Consider the following 21,455-nt stretch of genomic DNA (forward strand, 5'->3'; position numbering starts at 1 on the left):
AAACGAGGCAGCACTTTTTTTAAAGATTGATTTATTGATTTATTTGAAAGGCAGAGTTCCAGAGAGGCAGAGAGAGAGAGAGGTCTTCTATCAACTGGTTCACTCCCCAGATGGCCACAATGGCCAGAGTTGGGCCGATCCAAAGCCAGGAGCCTGGAGTTCTTCCAGGTCTCCCACGTGGGTACAGGGGCCCAAGCACTCAGGCCATCTTCTACTGCCTTCCCAGGCCACAGCAGAGAGCTGGATTGGAAGTGGAGCAGCCAGGACTTGAACCGGTGCCTATATGAGATGCCAGCATGGCAGGCGGCAGCTTTACCTATTGCACCACAGTGGCGACCCCAAGGCGGGATGTTTTGCTCAGGTTCTGGGAGGTGGTGAAGGCTCTCTTGCCAGAATTCCTGCCCGGTGGTCTCCAGTCCAGCCCCAGACCCTCCAGGGCTGCCCGCCAGCTTCTTAAGCCCACGTGGGGTGCTGGGGTCTCTGCTGGGACAGCACTACTTCATGTTGTGTCCTGCCTTTTCCATCAGGGACTTAGGTATTCACCCCACGTTTTCTAGAAGCTGCCATCACTGAGAAAGTGGAGAATGCTTTGGTGACTAAGACAGGTCATGTATTCTTACCTGGTGCAGCCTAGGACAAAGAAAAAATTACAAAGGAGAATAAGAAAGGCAAGATAATTCAATGAATGCTTTAGTTCAGGATCGCAAGTTAGGGCTACGCTAGGGTCGGCCTTAGGATGAGAAGAGCCTGGGAAAGGGGAAATAAACCACACATTAACCCTTTCTGTCCCAGAACTGGAGACCGCTGGATGACGGACGTTTCCCTTAAGTGCTAAATGCATTTGCTGGGTTTTTTAAGCACTTGGGGAAAGCCGGATTCCGTTGTCAATCACCTGCCCCACGTCCCCTGTGAGCAGTTCAGTCCCTCCTTCTCTCTGCCCTGTGTTTACAGGTTCTGGTCTGCTGCACCAGCCTGGCCAGCTCCCTCCCCAACCTCGTGCCCTGTGCCCTGTGCCCTGTGGCATCAGAGGCGGCTGTGCCACCCATCCAGCTTCCACCACCATCTCCATCCTCTCAGTTAGGAGCCTGCACTAGGACCTTACCAGAAGCTTCCAATCCATTGCCTTTACCCCAAGTCTACTCACTCCCTTTGTTCGCATCTTGCTGTATGCAATTCAAGTTCCACGGTTGCTACTTCAACAAAATGCTTTCAGTGCCTTACGTCCCCGTTTTCACTCTTTTGTTACATCACCTGGAAAACTGTCATCTCTGGACAAAGCTAACTTGCTCTTCTGTGATCCTCTGCGGGCTAATTCCATGCACACAGCGCATTGTTAGAAATTCACGGAACCCAGCCTCCCACGGTCATTCAGAACCCTCCGGGAATCTGCCCCATTTCTCTGGTCAACTTGCTCTTCCAGGCTCCGCAAGAAGCATTTCAGTCCCTCTCCACTCGTTCCCTCTCGGCGAAAGATCTACTCCTACTTCCAATAAGGAGAAAACGCCAGCGGTGCAGCCCTCCTATCCAATGCTGCAGGGCACCCAGAGCTTTCTCTGAGCTGAGTCCACCCTCTGCAGGAGAGGGGGTGCCCTGCCTCCTGGCGAAACCGGTTCCCCTCTCTCGCCCGTCAACCAGGTGGCCAAGCCTCTCCACTTGTCTATGGCTACCCTAGTCCTGTGTCCTGAGAAGCCAGAGCAGCCAGTCATCCTAAGACGCCATCCATGATCTCCTCTTTCTCCCCAAAAACGCAGCCTCTCTCTTGCCAGTGGACCCCCTCCTGTGGGTCACGGTGCTCACCTCTCTCCTGTTAAAGCAAACGAAAGCTCCCCGTGGCTTCCACCATGTGTTTCCTTCCTCCTTCTCCTCTCTGCCTCAGCGCGCTCCTGTTCACCTCTACCCACATGAGAAAGCAGAAACGCCTCTTCCCAAGCTTGTCAATGACTTCCAGACTTCAGATCCACAGAGCAGTCCCAGTCCTCGTGCCGGGTGTCCTTCTAAGGGTTTGTAGGTCGTTTGCATGTGAGTGTGTGTGACACCTAATCCTGAAACCCTTCAAAATAACAAACACGAAGGTAGTGTCCATAGAATCGCTTTACATAGCCCACTTTGAGTGGCCGTTTAGATGCTGTCATTGGGTTTTCATCAGACTTATGAGCTACAGAAACACAACTCTGACCAGTCACTGACCTGCAGGTGCAGCGAGACTTCCTCCAAAACGCTGTTGCCAAGGACAAGAAAGAGACGCCAAGGAACAGGCCCAGGGACGAGCAATGGGAGAGCTTAGCCAGCAGTGATCCGGGGACTCCTCAAAGAAAGCCGGGAGGGTGCACTGAGAGCCTCCAGCAGTCAGGGTGCAGGGCCGGGCAGACGGAGGAGGAGACGGGGTCCTTGGGGTGAAAACAATGGCAAGCAGGGAACTGTGGAGCCATTGCCATCTGCACAGAAAGGTCACAGAAAATGCCCTGGGTCTTGTGCAGTGCACCTCCCGGTAACCCTCTTTCTCAGAGGCTGGAGGACATGCAGTCACTTGCCTCAAGTCACTCAGGGAATGAGAGGTGGCACCAGAATTCAGCCCAGGCACAGCTCACTGCGCAAGCCCAGGGTCACAGCCCTGACTCAGTCCTGCCCCTCCCTGCTGGAGCAGGAACCTCAAGGAAAGGGGAAGTGGGAACTGGCCCCACAATGCACAGGGGCCTAAAGTACCACCAGACCGGCCACAGGCCAGGCAGGAGCACAGCCACCTCATCGTGGCTGCTTTTCCAGGACACCAACCGCCAGACAGATGGTCTTTAGAAGCTGGAATAAGATGATTCTTTCCAGGGGTGACGTCTTTGCTTTTGTCGCCTCCCGGAGGAGATCAGGTGAAAAAGGCATGTCTCTTTCTGCCACAAATCATGGCAACATTTTTGCCCATCACCCAGTGGTTGGAGGCTATTTGATCCCAACAAACATCCAGGAATAAAACCAGTCCCCAGGGACACAGAGGGAGAGTCAATGAAAACCAGGCAAACCCCTGTAACCCAGCAAATGTCCCATCCATTTTTCCTGGTATTTTTCAAAATCCAAACTTCTTATAAAATCACTAATCAGTGAGGAACAGAGAGCTTCCAAGTCAGATTGTTAATAAAAAAAACTGATTTTTGCACTTGAAAGATTGACAGCTAAAATGAATTTCACCTTCATTACAGAGGAATGTATGTCACAGCTCAGAGTCAGGGACCCCAAATCCCCTTAAGCTGGATGGTTAAAATACTATCTTAAGTGTCAAAGTGATCACATAGATAGGATTAAATGACTATGATAATAATGGATAGAATTTAAAAGAAGTGAATGCTGCAACATGGGAAGCAGCCCACACAGCAGATTCATAGAATGATAATCACCTTAAATAGCACTCTGACCTCAGCATCAGCCTTTAAGGCATTCTGGTCTGGCTGAAAAGTCCATGAGAGCATTTCAGTCATGGAAAGCCAAGACACTGTGGCAAAGTGTCCTAATTGGAGGATCTCTGTGGGTGAGACCCCAGTGGAAAGAAGTGGCCATCAAAGAAAGATGTACTTTTCTCTGAAGGGTGGAAAGAACTTCTACTTTGCTTGTGGCCTTGTCTAAATACTGATGGAGTTTGTGGATTCAAAAGGCTTCCATAGCCTTGGCAGCTCATGTCAAGAGCCTCAGGTGATCACTGACATCATACATCAGAGTGTTAATTGTTAAATTAACAACAGGAGTCACTGTACACTAACTTCCCATGCAGGACCTTTGTCCCCAAAGAGTTGTACTATGAGAATTAACTGTAAAACTTGTTCTCAAAGTATTACTTCACTTTAGTGTATTAAGTGGAGAATAATCTTTTTTAAAGGTTTTTATTTAATGAATACAAAGATCTCTGTGAGTGAGATCCCAGTAGAAAGAATGGGGCCATCAAAGAAGGAGGTACCTTTATCTGAAGGGAGGAGAGAACTTCCACTTTGACTATGACCCTGTCGGAATAAGATAGAAGTCGGCGAAACCAAAAGGCTTCCATAGCCTTGGCAACTCATGACTAGAGCCTAGGGAGATTACTGACGCCATAAACAAGAGTGTCAAATTGTTAAGTCAACAACAGGAGTCACTGTGTACTTACTTCTCATGTGGGATCTGTTCTTAATGTGTTGTCCAATGTGAAATAATGCTATAACTAGTACTGAAACAGTATTTTTACACTTTGTGTTTCTGTATGGGTGCAAACTGATGAAATCTTTACTTAATATATACTGAATCGATCTTCTGTATACAAAGATAATTGAAAATGAATCTTGGCCGGCGCCGCGGCTCAACAGGCTAATCCTCCACCTAGCGGCGCCGGCACACCGGGTTCTAGTCCCGGTCAGGGCGCCGGATTCTGTCCTGGTTGCCCCTCTTCCAAGCCAGCTCTCTGTCGTGGCCAGGGAGTGCAGTGGAGGATGGCCCAAGTGCTTGGGCCCTGTACCCCATGGGAGACCAGGAGAAGCACCTGGCTCCTGCTTTCAGATCAGTGCGGTGCGCCGGCCGCAGCGCGCCAGCCGCAGCGGCTATTGGAGAGTGAACCAACGGCACAGGAAGACCTTTCTCTCTGTCTCTCTCTCTCACTGTCCACTCTGCCTGTCCAAAAAAAAAAAAAAGAAAAGAAAAGAAAAAGAAAATGAACCTTGATGTGAATGGAATGGGAGAGGGAGTGGGAGATGGGAGGGGTGTAAGTGGGAGGGAATTTATGGGGGGGGGGAGCCAATGTAATCCATAAACTGTATTTTGGAAACTTATATTTACTTAATAAAAAAACAATAAACCTGTAGCTCAGCTAATGAAGAAAACTAGAAAGGAGGCACAGATTAGCAATATCAGGAAAGGAGAGGAGACATCAGCGATGTCATTAGGAAGTATTATGAACAAGTATGTGCCAGTGAGTTTGACAACTGAGATTAAAGGCACAAATTCCTTGAAAGATAACGACTACCAAGTTGCTGTCAAGAAGAAACTGATCAACCCCGTGCCCCTGCGTCTTTTCTCTAAATGGAATTCATCACTGTGAACCTTCCCACAAAGACGACTCCAGACCTCAGATGGCTTCCCTAGCGAAGTCTGCCAGACACTGTGTGAAAAACGGATTCCAATTCCTCAAAAACTGTTCTAGAAAACTGGAGACAAGCGGACACTTTCCTGTTCCTGCTATGATACCAACATGATTCCAATACTGAAACCTGAACAAGATATTATGGGAGAAGAAAACTCTGGAGAAACATAACTCAGAACAAAAATGCTCGCCCTTTGTTTTACAGACGTTTTTGCAAACTAAATCCAATAATATGCAGAAATAAAAGTATGTGGTGGATAGGCCAGCGCCGTGGCTCAATAGGCTAATTCTCCGCCTAGCGGCACCGGCACACCGGGTTCTAGTCCCGGTCGGGGCGCCGGATTCTGTCCCGGTTGCCCCTCTTCCAGGCCAGCTCTCTGCTGTGGCCAGGGAGTGCAGTGGAGGATGTCCCAAGTGCTTGGGCCCTGCACCCCATGGGAGACCAGGAGAAGCACCTGGCTCCTGGCTTCAGATCAGTGTGATGCACCGGCCGCAGCACGCCAGCAGCAGCGGCCATTGTAGGGTGAACCAACGGCAAAAGGAAGACCTTCCTCTCTGTCTCTCTCTCACACACTATCCACTCTGCCTGTCAAAAAAAAAAAAAAAAAAAAAAAAAGTATGTCATGGCCAAGTTGGGTCAGTGGAAGAGTGAAAGCTTGCTTTAGCATTCTAGATGTGGACAGGACCCTTGAGTTAAAATAAAAGCTTATTCTCCATCTTAAAAAAAAAAAAGAAATATAGTGTTTCTTCCCCCTATTCCCACCTTCCACCCTCACTCTCATCCCACCTCCTACTCCCTCTCCATCCCTTTTTTCACTAAGATTCATTTTTAATTCACTTTATATACAGAAGACCAAGTCTATACTAAGTAGAGATTTCCACAGTTTGCACCCACACAGACACACAAAGTGTAAAGTACTGTTTGAAGTCAAGTTTTACCGTTAATTCTCATAGTACATTTCATTAAGAACAGAGGTCCAACATGGGGAGTAAGTGCACGGTGTCTCTTATTGTCGATTTATCAATTAACAATCTGATTGTTGACGTCAGTGATCACCCGAGGCTGTGGCCATGAGCTGCCGAGGATATGGAGGCCTTTTGAGTAGTGGAGGATATTCTCACGTCCCGTAAATTACAGTTATGTCTAAGTGCTAGCAAAAGATATATCACTCTTGGGTTCTTCTTTAAATATAATTAAGTTTCAGAGAGAGAGAGAGAGAGAGAGAGAGAGAGAAGGGAGAAAAAGGGAAAAAGAATTTTAAAAAAATAAGCAAAATTAACTCTGAGATTAAGCAAAATTAACTCTGAGATGCAATGACTTTGAACAGTCCTTGTCTGGACCATTGAGGAACAGGTTTGTTTTTTTTTCTTTTTCTTTTCCTTTTTTTTTTTTCTCATACAAAATGCTGAACTCCTTACCTAGAATAGAATTAATCTTCCGTATATAAAACTAATTGAAAATAGATCTTAGTAAAAAAAAAATAAGACTGGGAATAGGAGAGAGAGGAGGAGGAGGAGTGGAAGTGTGGATGGGAAGGTGGGTATGGTGGGAAGAATCACTGTGCTCCTAATGTTGTATTTATGAAATGCATGCAAATAGATAAGTAAATAAATAAACTAAGACTTGACCGTAGACATCTACATAAGGAAATAAAAGATAACGTGCTCAACTAGAAAACATTGCATCCAAAAAACTCTATCCCACTTCTTTATGGAAAAGCAGAACTTGAAACAAACAGATGAGAGAAGAAGAACCTGTCCGTGCGAATTTCAAGCCCTAGAGGATTTCCATAGACTACAAATGTCCCACAGGAGTAGAGAAAACCTTTGCCAAAGCAGATAGTCTTGATGAGATCCTGGAGAGGACCCTGCAGGGCTAGAATATACGGATCACACAGAATATAATACGGGGGGGCAGCATGGTGGCACAGTGGGTTAACCCTGTGACACCAGCATCCCATATGGGCTCTGGTCCAAGACCCAGCCACTCCACTTCCAATCCAGCTCCCTGCTAAAGCTCCCTGGGAAAGCAACAGAAGATGGACCAAGTGCTTGGGTCCCTGTCACCCACATGGGAGACTTGGATGTAATTCCTAGCTCCTGGCTTCAGCATGGCCCAGCCCTGGCTGTTACAATCATTTGGGATGTGAACTAGTGGATGGAACATATCTCCCCCACCCCTGTGTGTGTGTGTGTGTGTATGTGTCCCTGTCTCTCTGTAACTCTACCTTTCAATTAAATAAATACTAAAAAATATAATACACTGTATTAGCAGAGTGCAGTATATTAGTAGAAAACTTGAGGTATAGCAAGGTCAACAGATTGGGAAGTAATTGCCAATGGAAGCATGGGTTTTTCACAATTCCTAAGAGGAAGAGGCACATTTTATTATGGGGACCACAAGGAGGAAGCACCAGTGTCAGTCAGAAGGCAGAGAGGTGGACGGAGCCACAGCTCAGCAGGCTAATCTTCCACCTGCAGTGCCAGTGCCCCAGGTTCTAGTCCCGGTTGGGGCGCTGGTTCTGTCCTGGTTGCTCCTCTTCCAGTCCAACTCTCTGCTGTGGCCCGGGAAGGCAGTGGAGGATGGCCCAAGTGCTTGGGCCCTGAACCCACATGGGAGACCAGGAGGAAGCCCCTGGCTCCTGACTTCGGAGCAGCGTTGCACGCCGGCTGTAGCGGCCATTTGGGGGTGAACCAACAGAAGAAAGACCTTTCTCTCTGTCTCTCTCTCTCACTGTCTAACTCTGCCTGCCAAAAAAAAAAAAAAAGATGGCAGAGAGGTGAGAAGAACTGTGGACAAAAGTATTTGTTATGATTTCCACAAGAATAGATGGACAGGGTGAGACAAGCAAGTTTAGGATTGCTAATTTTAAATAATTCCATCAACTCGGTGGCATGGGGACTCTCTCTAGCTGTGTGGTCTTTGGTCATGGGGTGATCCAGGCAGGCAAAGAGTGACCCAGAGTGAGAAAGCCCAATAAGTGAGGCAGGTGTGGGAGTAGGCTCTGGTTGGAGGGGTTTGCACCTGAAAGACCATCCCATGGGTGAGCGTTTGTTCTCTCTCCCAACTGGGCCAGCCAAGCCCCAGATGTCAAAGGATCAGAAACTAGATAATAAAAGGCAAGATTGATCCACTAACCCAGAGGTAGCCCTGACTCAACCCACACACACAACTTCCTCCACCAGGCAGCTTCACAGCTAACAGAACACTCAGAGAAAGACCAGAAACCCCATGGGATCCAAAGACGTGAGCTACAAAGTGGGGATCGGATCAGTACCGTCAAGCCATCATGAAGTTAGGAGAAACAGTCTCTGCTGGATAACTGATGGCATCAAGAGCGTGAGGGCTCCACCTGTGCAGGGTCCCCTGTGCGTTTCATCTCACATGAGGGGGCTTCAAAAGGTTCATGGGAAATGAGATCAAAAGAGAAGTTTATTTTGGGGCAAAAATGTTTTGCAGTCCATGCATAGTTATGTCATAATACACAGTTTGAAAATCCCTCATATGCATGGATTTCAAAAATGTTTTATTCTAAAACTCTTGTTTACAAGATTTTTCTCAATGTCACTTTATTCATCTTTCATTTTGCAAATTTTAATTACACATGTTTACATCTTTTTGTTCTTATTTCTTTTAAAGTTATGTATTTATATTTATTTATTTCAAAGGCAGAGTAACAGAGAGGAAGAGAGATATCTTCTGTCCACTGATTCAATCCCCAAAGGCCTGCAAAGCCAAGGCTGGGCCAGATCAGGCCAAAGCAGGGAGCCAGGAACCCCATCCAGGTCTCCCACGTGAATAGCAGGGACCCCAGTCCTTGGGCCACCACTTGCTGCCTCCCAGCCCCATCAGGGAGCTGAACTGGAAGTGGCTGTAGGACTCAGTCGCAGGCATTCGGAGATAGGATGAGGGCATGCCAGGCAGTGGTTCACAGGCTCTGCTACATGCCTGTTCCTTTAACTCATCTGTCAATCACATCTGCTACAGATTTTCTGAAGTGCCCTCATATGTCTTGTCCTCCTCAGACTGGAGCAGATGAAAGGATTCTGACCCATCCATCAGTCCACATACACCATCCATCAGTCAATACCCACAATCCATCAGTCAGTACTCACAATCCATCAGTCTGCATACACAATCCATCAGTCCATATACACAACCCATCAGTCAGTACCCACAATCCATCAGTCAGTACCCACAATCCATCAGTCCACATACACAATCCATCAGTCAGTACCCACAATCCATCAGTCAGTACCCACAATCCATCAGTCCACATACACAACCCATCAGTCCACACACACAATCCATCAGTCCACACACACAATCCATCAGTCCATACCCACAATCCATCAGTCCACATACACAATCCATCAGTCCATACCCACAATCCATCAGTCCACATACACAATCCATCAGTCTATATACACAATCCATCAGTCCATACCCACAATCCATCAGTCTGCATACACAACCCATCAGTCAATACCCACAATCCATCAGTCTACATACACAATCCATCAGTCCACACACACAATCCATCAGTCCATACCCACAATCCATCAGTCCACACACAATCCTTTCCTGGCTGTGGAAATACCACGGTTAAAGCTCAGCTCACTGGAAATACACCACGACCCAGGGTCTGGGACCCGTCGTTCCGCTCTCTCAGAGCTCTGCTCCGCCTCGCCAGGCACACTGACTGCTGGAGCTGGAACACACCGGCCCTGCTCCCCGGAGGAGGAGTGAGCGGTGAGGAAGCAGAGCCTGGCTGTTTGCCTCCTCCGGGTCTGTAGAAGACAGAGTCAAATAAATGATGAAGCCCCAGGAATCCCAGACACACACACCACCCCCACACCGCCCCCGTCCCCGGCACCCCGGGGCGCAGCAAGCTGGAGGTGGGACTAGAAAGTGATGGGCAGCTCCTGTTGGGCATCCAGCAGCGGGGCAGAACTCGGCGCTTGATGGTGCCGGGTGCACCCATGGAGGAAGCGTCACGGGGCTTATTCTGCTACGCGAAGGTTTCGTTTGTTCCTGGAAATGTTTGCTTCTCACTTCTCAGTAGACATCAAAAGCCCTTATTTGAAATGGCAGCCGCTCCTGGGTTCCCTTTTTTCGCCATACATGGCTTGGAATGAGGAATGCAGAGATTAGCTGATCCATGGACTTTAAATCAAGACTTCAAAAGCGGATTTCGACTAAAGGAGACGCGATGCTAACAGCATGACGCATGCATTTCCGAGGACCCACTAATTCAGAGGCTTGTCTCGTGCTCTGTAAACAGAGGCAGGTTGTTTGACACATCAGAGAGATTCCAAGTGGGAAGGCAGGCTGTAATTTCCCGAAGTCGTAAGTAGAGTTTACCCCAGTTTCATTCACTGTCCTCTGTTGGTTGAAGAACAGGAGCCTGTCACGTAACAGAGGAACGGGCTACCATTGTAGATACAAGGACATCTGGGACATTTCCAACCACGCAAAGGGCCCACCATGGGGGAAAGCTCTAGAAAAGGCTGCTGACTCCACGCACAATGTTCCAACTTAGCAGCCGCCACCAAGGGTACAGCAGTGCCTTGGGGACCACTGGGTGCCCACCTGCCTGCCCCAGCAGTCCCGGGGCCACCAAGGCAGAATAGCCTGGAATCTCCCAGACAGAAGCCTATTGGCTGAACATGAATCAGCTCCTTCATTGTCACCAAGGCCTAGAGATCTTTCCAAACAGGCAGGACGCAAAAGACATTTTTTCCAAAATGTGCCCAATATTTCAACTTAAGAGAGCATTTGTTACACGGCCATAAGAAGGCAAGTGCTTCAAGAGGTTTGTGGAAAATAGAATTACAAGGTAAGCTCAGGTTGGTGCAAAACGTTTTTGAAGTCTGTGTGACCTCTTTTCATAACGAGCGTTTCCCTGAACTTTTGAAAGCCCCTCATCGAAGTGATCTCCATCCCATGATCCCTCTGTCTCTGGAGTTCAGGTCAGTCTGCCAAGGCCTTCTTTGTTTTCCTAAAAATCCATTGGTTTTGGTTGAAAATCATTTACAGTTGGTTTGCTTAAGAAAAACACCCGTTTCCTGGCAGTGGGAGCCGGCTCCTGGGCTTGCCTTCCCTGGCCCATCCGCTCGGCTGCCCCCAGGGGAAGAACACCTTCAAAATCCTGAAAATGATCCTGCAGTGAGGAGAGAGGGCAGGAAGTTTGGCTGTAGTTTTGCCACTAACTTTAAGAGGAAATTCACACACACTCGAAGTGGTTCTTTTAGACAGGCGATTCACGAGGCGAGAGTACAAGCCGTCCTCGGAGAAAGGGGACGTTTTATCACTCTGCAAGTTGATCGCATGTGACTCCCTGGGCGCAAACTTAGTGCAAACATCAACAATTATGAAGACGCAATAAACGTGAAAGATGGCTAGGCCAGGCCTCAGCCCTGCTTAATTTTTGTTAAGCTTCTCTGCACTCCTGAAACATCAGACAGATTCACAGCCCCGAAAGGAAGTCACGGCAGGAGGCTGACACGTTCTGTTCCCTTCCACCAAGTCAATTATCCAGTTACTAAATCCAGCGCTGGACGCATGCATCTAATATGCAAGGCAGACAAAACTCAGCTGGAGGAAATAAGTCATTTTCATGGCGGTTGACGGCTTTATGTTCCTTTGCAAATCAGTAGTAGTTCTTCCTTTACAGCAGCCAAGGGGAGACCTTCCGCTCACTCTCACTGCTCCAACAGCTCCCCAGAAGCAAACCTGGGGCAAGAGGTGGTCCAGGGACCTAGGTCCCAGGGGAGGGGGAGGTACCAACAGTGTCCACGCGATGCCAACTTTACCTTGGCTTCCAGTGCCGGTTCTCAGTGGTGTCACCTCAGTCCAGAGCTCATTTGCGAACACCAGATGGAGACTGCAAGACGCAGGTTGGTTCTGCTCACCTGCAGCACCGTCCTGGTGCCTCCACCCTCTCCCAGCCCTGCCCATGTTCAGGGTCCTGCTAACAGCCTCCCCACCGTCCTGGGAAACCTTTCCAGCTGGCCCAGCCCAGAGCGAGCCCCGTGGCTTTTGAACTAGGAAATTTTCACTGGGCGGCTCATCCTAGCCTTGCTCAAATATGGCCTCTTAGGATCCATTCTACCTGGAATGGCTGAAGCCATTACCTCTGCAGTCGGACCTGTGTCATTGGCAGGGTGATGGCGTGGGAGATGCTGGCCATGGTCTGGAATGTTCACGCATCACTTCAGTTCCCCCTGCAGGAGGTATCTTGCCCTGAGCAAGGCTACGTCACCCAGAGATGAAAGGAATATGGGCATCGGGTAGGGAAAGAGAAGGGGCCAGCCGGCGCCGTGGCTCACTAGGCTAATCCTCCACCTTGCGGCGCCGGCACACCGGGTTCTAGTCCCGGTCGGGGCGCCGGATTCTGTCCCGGTTGCCCCTCTTCCAGGCCAGCTCTCTGCTATGGCCAGGGAGTGCAGTGGAGGATGGCCCAGGTGCTTGGGCCCTGCACCCCATGGGAGACCAGGAAAAGCACCTGGCTCCTGGCTCCTGCCATCGGATCAGCGCGGTGCGCCGGCTGCAGCGGCGGCCATTGGAGGGTGAACCAACGGCAAAGGAAGACCTTTCTCTCTCTGTCTCTCTCTCTCACTGTCCACTCTGCCTGTCAAAAAAAAAAAAAAAAAGAGAGAAGGGGCCCAGAGCAGTGCTGACGTGGGGAGCAGAAATGAGGGAGATCGCTGCTTGGATGTTGGGTTTTATTCCTGGAGCAACAGGAAGTCACTGCAAGGCTGTAGGCCAGACCCAGATCTGATCAGATCGGCTTTGCCCAGGGGGCACTGTGGGGCAGGGAGGAGTGGGACAGCCTGCAGTGGTGGCATGGGTGACATCATCCTATCATGGGCGGGGAAGGCAGGTCTGCCCCAAGTACATCCTGTCTGCTGTCACTCCCCCAGCACTGGGGCATCACACACATCACTGCTTGTGCTCCAGGTGCCACTCATCCTGGGTGACAGTCACCAATGCCGCTGCCTGCTGGCCCTGTTGGTGGAGAGACATTAGAACTCCTGGCCTCTATGCATGGGTGGAGTGTTCACTTGTGTGAAAAAAAATTATGCTAACATAGGCATGCACACACAGGTGCAGGCACGGACACACTGTAACAGGTGCACACACACACACACACACACACCCTGAGGCACCCAGGCGGCAGTGCCCGCCCCAGGCTGCTCAATGGCATTTGAAACCTTACAGAACTCTGCAGAGGTGAGCCTCAAGGCCTTGACATTCTCAGATTCCCTCTCAAAGTCCCTGGGATTTTTCCATTTGGGCCCCCTTCCCACACCCAGGCCAGGTCCAGGCCGGGGGGCTCTGAGCCCCTGCTTGGAACCAGAGCAGTATCCAAACCCTGGTCACATCCCCACCCACACCCCCAGCCCCTGGCTGTCTCTCTTCCGTTTGCTCTCCTAGAGTGGCCGGAGCCTTGTACTCTCACAGCTCTGCTTCTGGAACCCCCAAATCCTCTCAACAAAGCTTTGTGGTTGTGAATGGAAGCCCGCTCTCCAAGCCCCTACCGCAACTATGGTCTTCACGTCTGTGATGCAGTGTGCCCCAGCTGAAGGAATGCCCCTCAGTCCAGCCTGGCTCCCATCTACCCCAGGACAATGGGAACACTGTGGGCAGCCAGGAACAACTGGGCCATTGGGAATAAAAACACCTGCTAACATCCCAAACTACCTCTCCTTGCCTATTCGTTTGTCCCTCCAGGAAAACCCAGACTCCTGGAATAACCTGGAAAGTGATGTTTTCTTGACCAGCATCTGAGGGAGCAAACAGGATCACCCTCTGGGTGTTTGATGACCTCTCTACATAGGTCTACAGCAGGAGAAATTCTCACCGTCTCCTTCTCATCTCTTCCAAAGTCAGCTTTTTATATAAGAGAAAGTAGATCTTTTTAAACACCTATTTATTTTATTTGAAAGACAGAGTTACAGAGAGAGAGAGAGAGGGATCTTCCATCCACTGGTTCATTCCCCTCAAATGTTTGCAACAGCCAAGGTTGAGCCAGCCCAAAGCCAAGAGCCAAGAACTCCATCTGGGTCTCCCACTTGGGTGGCAGGGGCCCGAGTACTTGGGCTATTCTCTGCTGTCCTCCCAGGCACATTAGCAGGGAACTAGATTGGAAGTGGAGCAGCCGGGACTCAAACCAGCACTCGTATCAGATGTTGGTGTTGCAGGTGGCAGCTTAGCCCACTGCACTACAATGCCAGCACCCAGAAAGTAGATCGAAATGAACATCAAAGAGGACTTTGAAGGTGGGGTTTGTTTTTGCGTTTTTGTTTAAGGCTTGGGCTGCCTTAGCGATAATGAAAAGTTCACTCATTCACTCATTCATTGAAATTTAATGAGAATTTACTGCCAGTGGTATTGGCTCCATGGCCCACCGTATCCTCCACCGGATAGCCAAGGACTCACACTGACTCTCATCCCCAAACACAGAGTCTGGCACCTTCAAGGCGTCTGATACGTTTTTTGCTGACTGGGCAAAGGGAGTCGTCTCCATTTCATTTTGTTCCAGTTGCAGGTCAGTGCACCCAAGCCGTGGCTGCAGCAGTCACATGTGGCCAAGGAAAGAAAGGCAAATCTGTAACCAAGTCACACTGATTGCTCTGGGATGCTGCTGGAGGCAACCTGGCTGGAATAAGCATGAGTCGTGTGGCGTTTCCTAAGTCCTTTCCTGTAAGCCCACAGACGGAGGAGTTGCCCTCGTGGGTCAGCTTCCGGCAGCTGTCTGATCTCACAGCCCCACTGTGGCCACCAACAGCCCAGGGCTCTCTGTGCCTGGTTCATAGTTCAATATGGAGGTGCCTGGTTTGAGTCCTGGCTACTCCACTTCCAATCCAGTTTCCTGCTATCGTGCCCAGGAGCCAGCAGATAATGGCCCAAGTGCTTGGGTCCCTGCCACCCACCTGAGAGACCCAGATGAAGTTCCTGGCTCCTGGCTTCAGTTTGGCTTACCCTTGCCTGTTACAGCAATTGGGGAATGAACCAGCAAGTAGATCTCTCTCTCTCTCTCTCTCTCTCTCTCTCTCTCGCTGTTTATCTCTGTTTCTATCTCTGTCTCTCACACTCTGCTTTTCAAACTAGTTATATAACGGATAACCACAAGTAGGAGAGACTGAGCTCAAGTAGCTTTTGAATTCAATACTTTGATGGTGCAACCTCAATGAGAATATTCTAAAGTTAAGAAAAATTGCAAAGAAATTTGTAACATTACCTTGTAGGTTTGTGTTGAAGGTGCCACTGGGACAAGGACCCCTGTAGGATTAACAAGAGGCTGTTTGTTGAGCTCAGACAGGGGTATGTGCTGCCATCACCTGTATTCCAGCAGAAACTCAAAAGATTTTAAAGGGAGAGTAAGTCTGAGGGAGGAAAATGAGGAAGACTTAAGACAGTATTTGATTGGTGGACAGACTTTTTTGCAACCAGGGGAGCTTTCTGGTTGGCTCTTAGGTGCATTTGGTAGTTTCTGATTGGTCCATTACCTACTGGTACATAACTGGGGGCTTTTTGGGATGAATAAGGTCATGGAGCTCTCCTGTTTCAGCTGGGAGAATACCCAGTCCTTGGCTTTGAGCTCTGAGTGTTGTGTGACCATCCTCTGGTTGGTGTGGCCATCCCAAAACTGTTTGATGAGTTTGTTAAGACAGAGTCCACCACAGGTGTAAAGGCTGTTGGGGACGCAAGTTCCCACTGTTGGAGAAGAGAGTTCCAAATACAGAATTACACGTGCAGAAGGGGAGGAACTGAAAAGAATCCTTCAGTCTGAGGTTTGATTTCGCAGCTTCTCGTGACTTCTTAGAAAATAAATCAGTTACTGGTATCGTCAAGCAATTGCCAGAGCCCCAGATCTGGGTAGAGAAGCAGCATTCTGCGGCAAACAAGACAGGCATGGGGATTTAGAAGAAAAGCTGGCAGGGGTACAAAAAAAAAAAAAAAAACAGCAGGTACAAGAGAGGGGCAACCTGGAGAAGACGAAGGGCAGCCAGTGCTGAGATCATTCACCAAGTGCCGGGACCCAGTGGCTGTGATAATTCTCCATTTTACTTCCTGGCACACGTGCTATTCTGTTGACCCCTGTTATCACCTGTAGATGTGAGGCACTATGGGAGTGAAAGAGATCAAAATTAACACATAGTCCCTGTCTTCAGATACAGGAATGATAATGCGGTGGCAGGAGCCTGGAGCCCGACTCCTGAATAGGAACCCTGGTTCTCCTCTTACTGGGCCCATCAGCTCAGGTTAAAGACCACAGACTGCACGGCTCACACTTCTCACACTGAAGGTCTGAGACCAGCGAGCAAGCACCGTCGGTTTTCGGCGATGCCGCCCTTCCTGCCGTTTAGACACTGGTTCACGTGGCCAGAACACCGTGTGCTTGTGGAGGAGCAGGGGAGACCATCTGGGGTCTCTTCCTCTTCTCACAGTGTCACCAGTCCTGTGGGATTAGGGCTGCATCCTTACGCTGTTGTTTAACTTCTCCTTCAAGCTCAACCTCCGAGTCCCGTCACACTGGGGCTCAGGGCTTCATCGTAAGACTTGGGGGGCGAGGTGGGGAGCACACCTGCAGTCCGTAACACCGTGACCCAGAGCAGCTGCTTAACCTCGCTCTGCCTTAGTGCGCACGCGTGGAAAACAGAGTCAGGGCCACACCCGCTGCTGCCGCGGGATTAGATGTTTGGTACACGTAGGACTTCCAGGGCCTGGCTCACCAGAAACACTCGATGGACCATGTTCATGACCTAGCTCAGTACTTAACTGATAAATTTAGGCTTTCCCTAGAGTAGAATTAGGAGCATACAGGTACAAAAATGTATGTTCTTAAGACATTTTAAAAAATACGTGGCTTCGCATAGTTGGACCTGGACCTCTCTGGCCCTCAGATATTTGGGTAACAGAAAATACATGGTTGTGGACCGAAGAGACATGACCCTGAAGCCATGTTCGCTGTCACTTAAATGGTCAGCAGCTGGCAGAGCCTGCTGGACCCAGCCCAGTCTGTGGACAGGGAGGACTCTGTCGCACTTCTTTGAGAGCCAGGGTTTGGTGAATCACTAACATGGTTCTCCTGCACGGGACGCCCCCACACTAGGACGGGTAAGCTCGAGCACACAGCACTGTAGCACTGCGTTGACCCATGGCCGTGCTTATGGTGAATGAGCCCCAGGGGTAAAGGAAAAGGAAGGCGTCGCATGGTATAACCTGGTATTTGAAAAAGAATGGCTAAGCGTCGGTCAACGTCTGCTTTGAACAGTGGCTGGGATGGTTTATATCCATTTATTTTATCCCAGTCTTACCGTCCGGGCTATGTCGAAGTGTTTTCCAGCCAGCGATGATACCTGTGGCTCTCACAGCCTTGAATTTCTGGATATAAGCCTCTTCCATCGTAATTTGTCACTGCACCTAAAAATGGGGCATCTCCTGCCGAGCCCCACTTTGCAGGACTTGTTTCCTTCCGTCCTCTGCCCCTCTTCGAGCAGCTCATTTGAAGCTTCTGTCCAGTGGGTCCACCCTTAGGGGCAGCTGCTGTCGTCTGCTGCCTTTCCCACGTAGGCACCATAGTTTCTCGTTTCTTTGCCTGTCTCATAAATTTCTGCGGCAAACTGACTTTTTAAGTAATATAAGGGTACTTCGAAAAGCCCATGGAAGTGAAATGAAAAGATAAAGTGTATTTTGTTGCACATACTTTTGAATCGTGCGTAGTTTTTTTTCATCATACGCGATTCCCATGAACTTTCTGAAGCCCCCTTCTATAACCGGGCATCTGTGAAAATCTGATCATTTCGCCCTCACCGAGGTTTGGCGCGGCGGCTGCTGTTTGTGACTTTGCCAAGCTCATTCTGAAGGTCCATGCTCCTTTCGGGGCGTGACCATGGAAGTCTCTGCTCAGCCAACCATTGGACAGAGCATGCTGCGAAAGCCTGGAGGCGAGCTCCCCCAGTGTCTGCAAGGTGTCTGTGCACGGTGAGGTGCGTCTCCAACTCTCAGCCAGGCACTTGACAGCTGTCCTCACCTTCGCTTCTCGGGGCACAGAGCCTCGCATCTTCCAGAGCGGGAGTCAGGGCTTCTCGAGCGTTCTCGGGTGTGTGCGCACCCTGCATGCCCACGCGGGCTTCTTGAGTCTCCGGGAAACTGCAGAGCTTTTCCAAACCCCTTGGGGCACCTTTCCCCGGCTTCTCTTCTCGTTTCTGTATTAGCCTCCTATTTTCCTCAGCTGTTATCACTGCCCCAGGCGGTTACAACATAAAACAAACGCTACTGGTTTTATTTTTATTTTTTATTCTTTTTTTTGACAGGCAGAGTGGACAGTGAGAGAGAGACAGAGAGAAAGGTCTTCCTTTGCTGTTGGTTCACCCTCTAATGGCTGCCACAGCCGGCGTGCTGCGGCCAGCGCACTGCGTTGATCCAAAGCCAGGAGACAGGTGCTTCTCCCGTTCTCCCATGCAGGTGCAGGGCCCCTGCACTCCCAGGCCACAGCAGAGAGCTGGCCTGGAAGAGGGGCAACCGGGACAGAATCTGGCGCCCCGACCGGGACTAGAACCTGGTGTGCTGGCGCCACAGGCAGAGGATTAGCTTACTTGAGCCGCGGCGCCAGCCGCTACTGGTTTTAGAAAAGTGCCCATGAAAACGGCTGTTGTGACTGGCACTGTGGCACCGCTGATTAAGCCGCCACCTGTAATGCCAGCATCTCACATCAGAGCACCAGTTCAAGTCCTGGCTGCTCCAATACCAATCCAGTTCCCTGCAGAAGATGGTCCAAGTGCTTGGGCCCCTGCCACCCACGTGGGAGACCCGGATGGAGTTCCAGACTCCTGGCTTCACGCTCTCTCTCTCTCCCTTCCTCCCACTTTTCAAATTAATGAAATAAATCTTTAGAAGAAAGAGAGAAAAATGGCCATTTACACTGGGCAAGCTCAGACAAAGACAAGCCGTGCACGTGCGGATTTCTGGGAAACAGCCCAGCACGTGAAACAGTGGGAACTCCGCCACGGACTTCAACGAGCTGCAAGCCAGTCCCGGCTCCTCCGGTGGCTGCCACACCACTGGCTTTCACCATGATTTCAGCTCCGGTGGCTGCCAGCTGCTGGTTGGCAAGGCCGACGCAGAACTGGGGAGGGGTAAAAGGCCGCAAAGTGGAAGCTTGGGATCTTAGTGAGATTCGGCCATTCTCCTTGAGCAAACGCTCTGGGGCTCACGTCCAGCGTTCTGGAAGGACTCCTCGCGCCCCCTCCACCAGTGCGCACCGCTTTTGCGGAGGACCCGGTTCTCATACATCTCATTCCACTGTTCCCAGTGTCGTCCTTTGACTGCGTCCTTTGTAGTCCCTTCACACGTCTATACCGCGTCTCTCTCCTGATAACTCCCATGTACTATAAAATCTTCATTCAGGTTTTGGTTTTCATAATGGTTTTTCATTTCTAGTTATGTCTGATTATTTACACAGCCAGAAATAAAAGTTCTGGAGGCATTTTTTTATGTTGTTTGATTGCCAAGAACAATCAGCAGTGACTGTGTAATACGGCTGCTGCCCATGGCAGTGAGAACGCTGGAGAAAACAGCAGGCTAACTAAAAAGACAGAAGGACAAACTGAGGAAAGACATCCATGGGCGGCTTTGAAAAACTTCCACAAAGGCCGGAGCCGTGGCTCACTAGGTTAATCCTCCACCTTGCGGCGCCGGCACACCGGGTTCTAGTCCCGATCGGGGCGCCGGATTCTGTCCCGGTTGCCCCTCTTCCAGGCCAGCTCTCTGCTGTGGCCCGGGAAGGCAGTGGAGGATGGCCCAAGTGCTTGGGCCCTGCACCCCATGGGAGACCAGGAGGAAGTACCTGGCTCCTGCCTTCAGATCAGCATGGTGCGCCGGCCATGGCGGCCATTGGAGGGTGAACCAACGGCAAAGGAAGACCTTTCTCTCTGTCTCTCTCTCTCACTGTCCACCCTGCCTGTCAAAAAAATAAATAAATAAATAAAAAGAAAAACTTCCACATGTCCCCGAGAATCCAGAGGACCCTCCGTGGATGTTCACATGTGGACGTCTGGGCTACACACCTGCCTTCTCCACTTTCTAGTCCCCTTACAATAAGAACGTACTTCTTTCTCCAAAAGAGATTTGTAAATGCTTTGTTTGAAAAGCCAGAGACAGAGACAGACAGAGATCGCCCATCTGCTGATTCACTCTGCAAATGCCCACAGCAGCCGGGGCTGGACCAGGCTGAAGCTAGAAGCCAAGAATCCCATCCGAGTCTCCCGTGGAGGTGTCAGGGAGCCACAGACCTGAGCCATCAGCTGCTGCCTCCCAGGCTGCACGTCAGCGAGCTCTGGAAGTGGAGCTGGGACTCAAACCCTGGGAATCTAGCGCGGGTGTGGGTATCTGCAGCAGCACCCACTCCCAACAAAAATATTTTGTCACCTTTACCCCCGGCCTCCTAGTTGTGCTTCAATCTGTGCCCACCTCCCTCTGCCCTGGCATCTACCCCACCACTCCCCGGCACAGGTAAGGAGTAAGTCGGAAGAGAAGCATCACTAGAAAAAGAAAAATAAGGCGAAGCCAAAGTGTTCTTTTCAAATTGTGGAAGTCTGACCTTCGGAGGCGTAGGTAGACTTCCTGCGGGCCAGCCAGGGCAGCGCTGAACAAGCATGCCACTCCGGTTCTGAGGCCAGGAAGACGCGCACGGGTGTGGAGTGAGGACTGGGGATGGCTCAGGCTCTGACACCTGCCGCGGAGCCCATCGCTTCAATCCCTGGCACCCAGCTTCCCCCTTCCAGACCAGGAGCAAGAGCCCCAGTGCGGGAACATTCAGCAGCTCTGAGCCCTGCTGTGGAAGCAGCCCGCGGCATCCTCGTCCCCAGCCCCGCCCACGTTCAGCACAGAGCAGGTGCACAGCATAGTACTGGCTGTCCTAGCAGATGACTGACTGACTGACGGTTCGGCCAGCTGGCTGCTCTATGAGTGAGTGACCCGGGGCCCACACAGGAGTTTCGTGAGTCCCCAGTAGTTTTGCCTCTGTGGACCCCATACTCCATTTTTGACAATTTTCTTTAAATTGTATTTCGCAACTGCGTTGGTACGAAGAGGACTATTTTTTTTTTTCACAACTGGTGTTGAGAATCAGTACCCAGACATTTCAATGTGTACATGATTCTTTTTGGAATTTTATTTTTATGCCCAATATTTTTATTAAGATAACGAGAACAGATCTCACGCATTTCAAAGATACAATTCTAAGAACACAAGGCTTGTTCCCTCCCTCCTTCTTCCTTCCTTTCTGTCTTTTTTCTTTTAATTTTTGCAATGACATACTTTCAATTTACTTTATAATCACGGGCTTATTACTCC

The 21,455-nt window shown here is 50.0% G+C and overlaps 1 protein-coding gene across 2 annotated transcripts in view; it reads left to right on the forward strand.

The window, feature by feature from the left end:
* The window catches only part of KCNJ6 (potassium inwardly rectifying channel subfamily J member 6), a 269,639-nt gene that overhangs the window by 240,761 nt on the left and 7,423 nt on the right, over positions 1 to 21,455 (forward strand). The gene's annotated exons all lie outside the window — the stretch shown is intronic.

This window comes from Oryctolagus cuniculus, chromosome 4, assembly GCF_051225735.1.
Source record: "Oryctolagus cuniculus isolate XC-2025 breed Fujian yellow rabbit chromosome 4, ASM5122573v1, whole genome shotgun sequence".
Lineage (NCBI taxonomy): Eukaryota > Metazoa > Chordata > Mammalia > Lagomorpha > Leporidae > Oryctolagus > Oryctolagus cuniculus.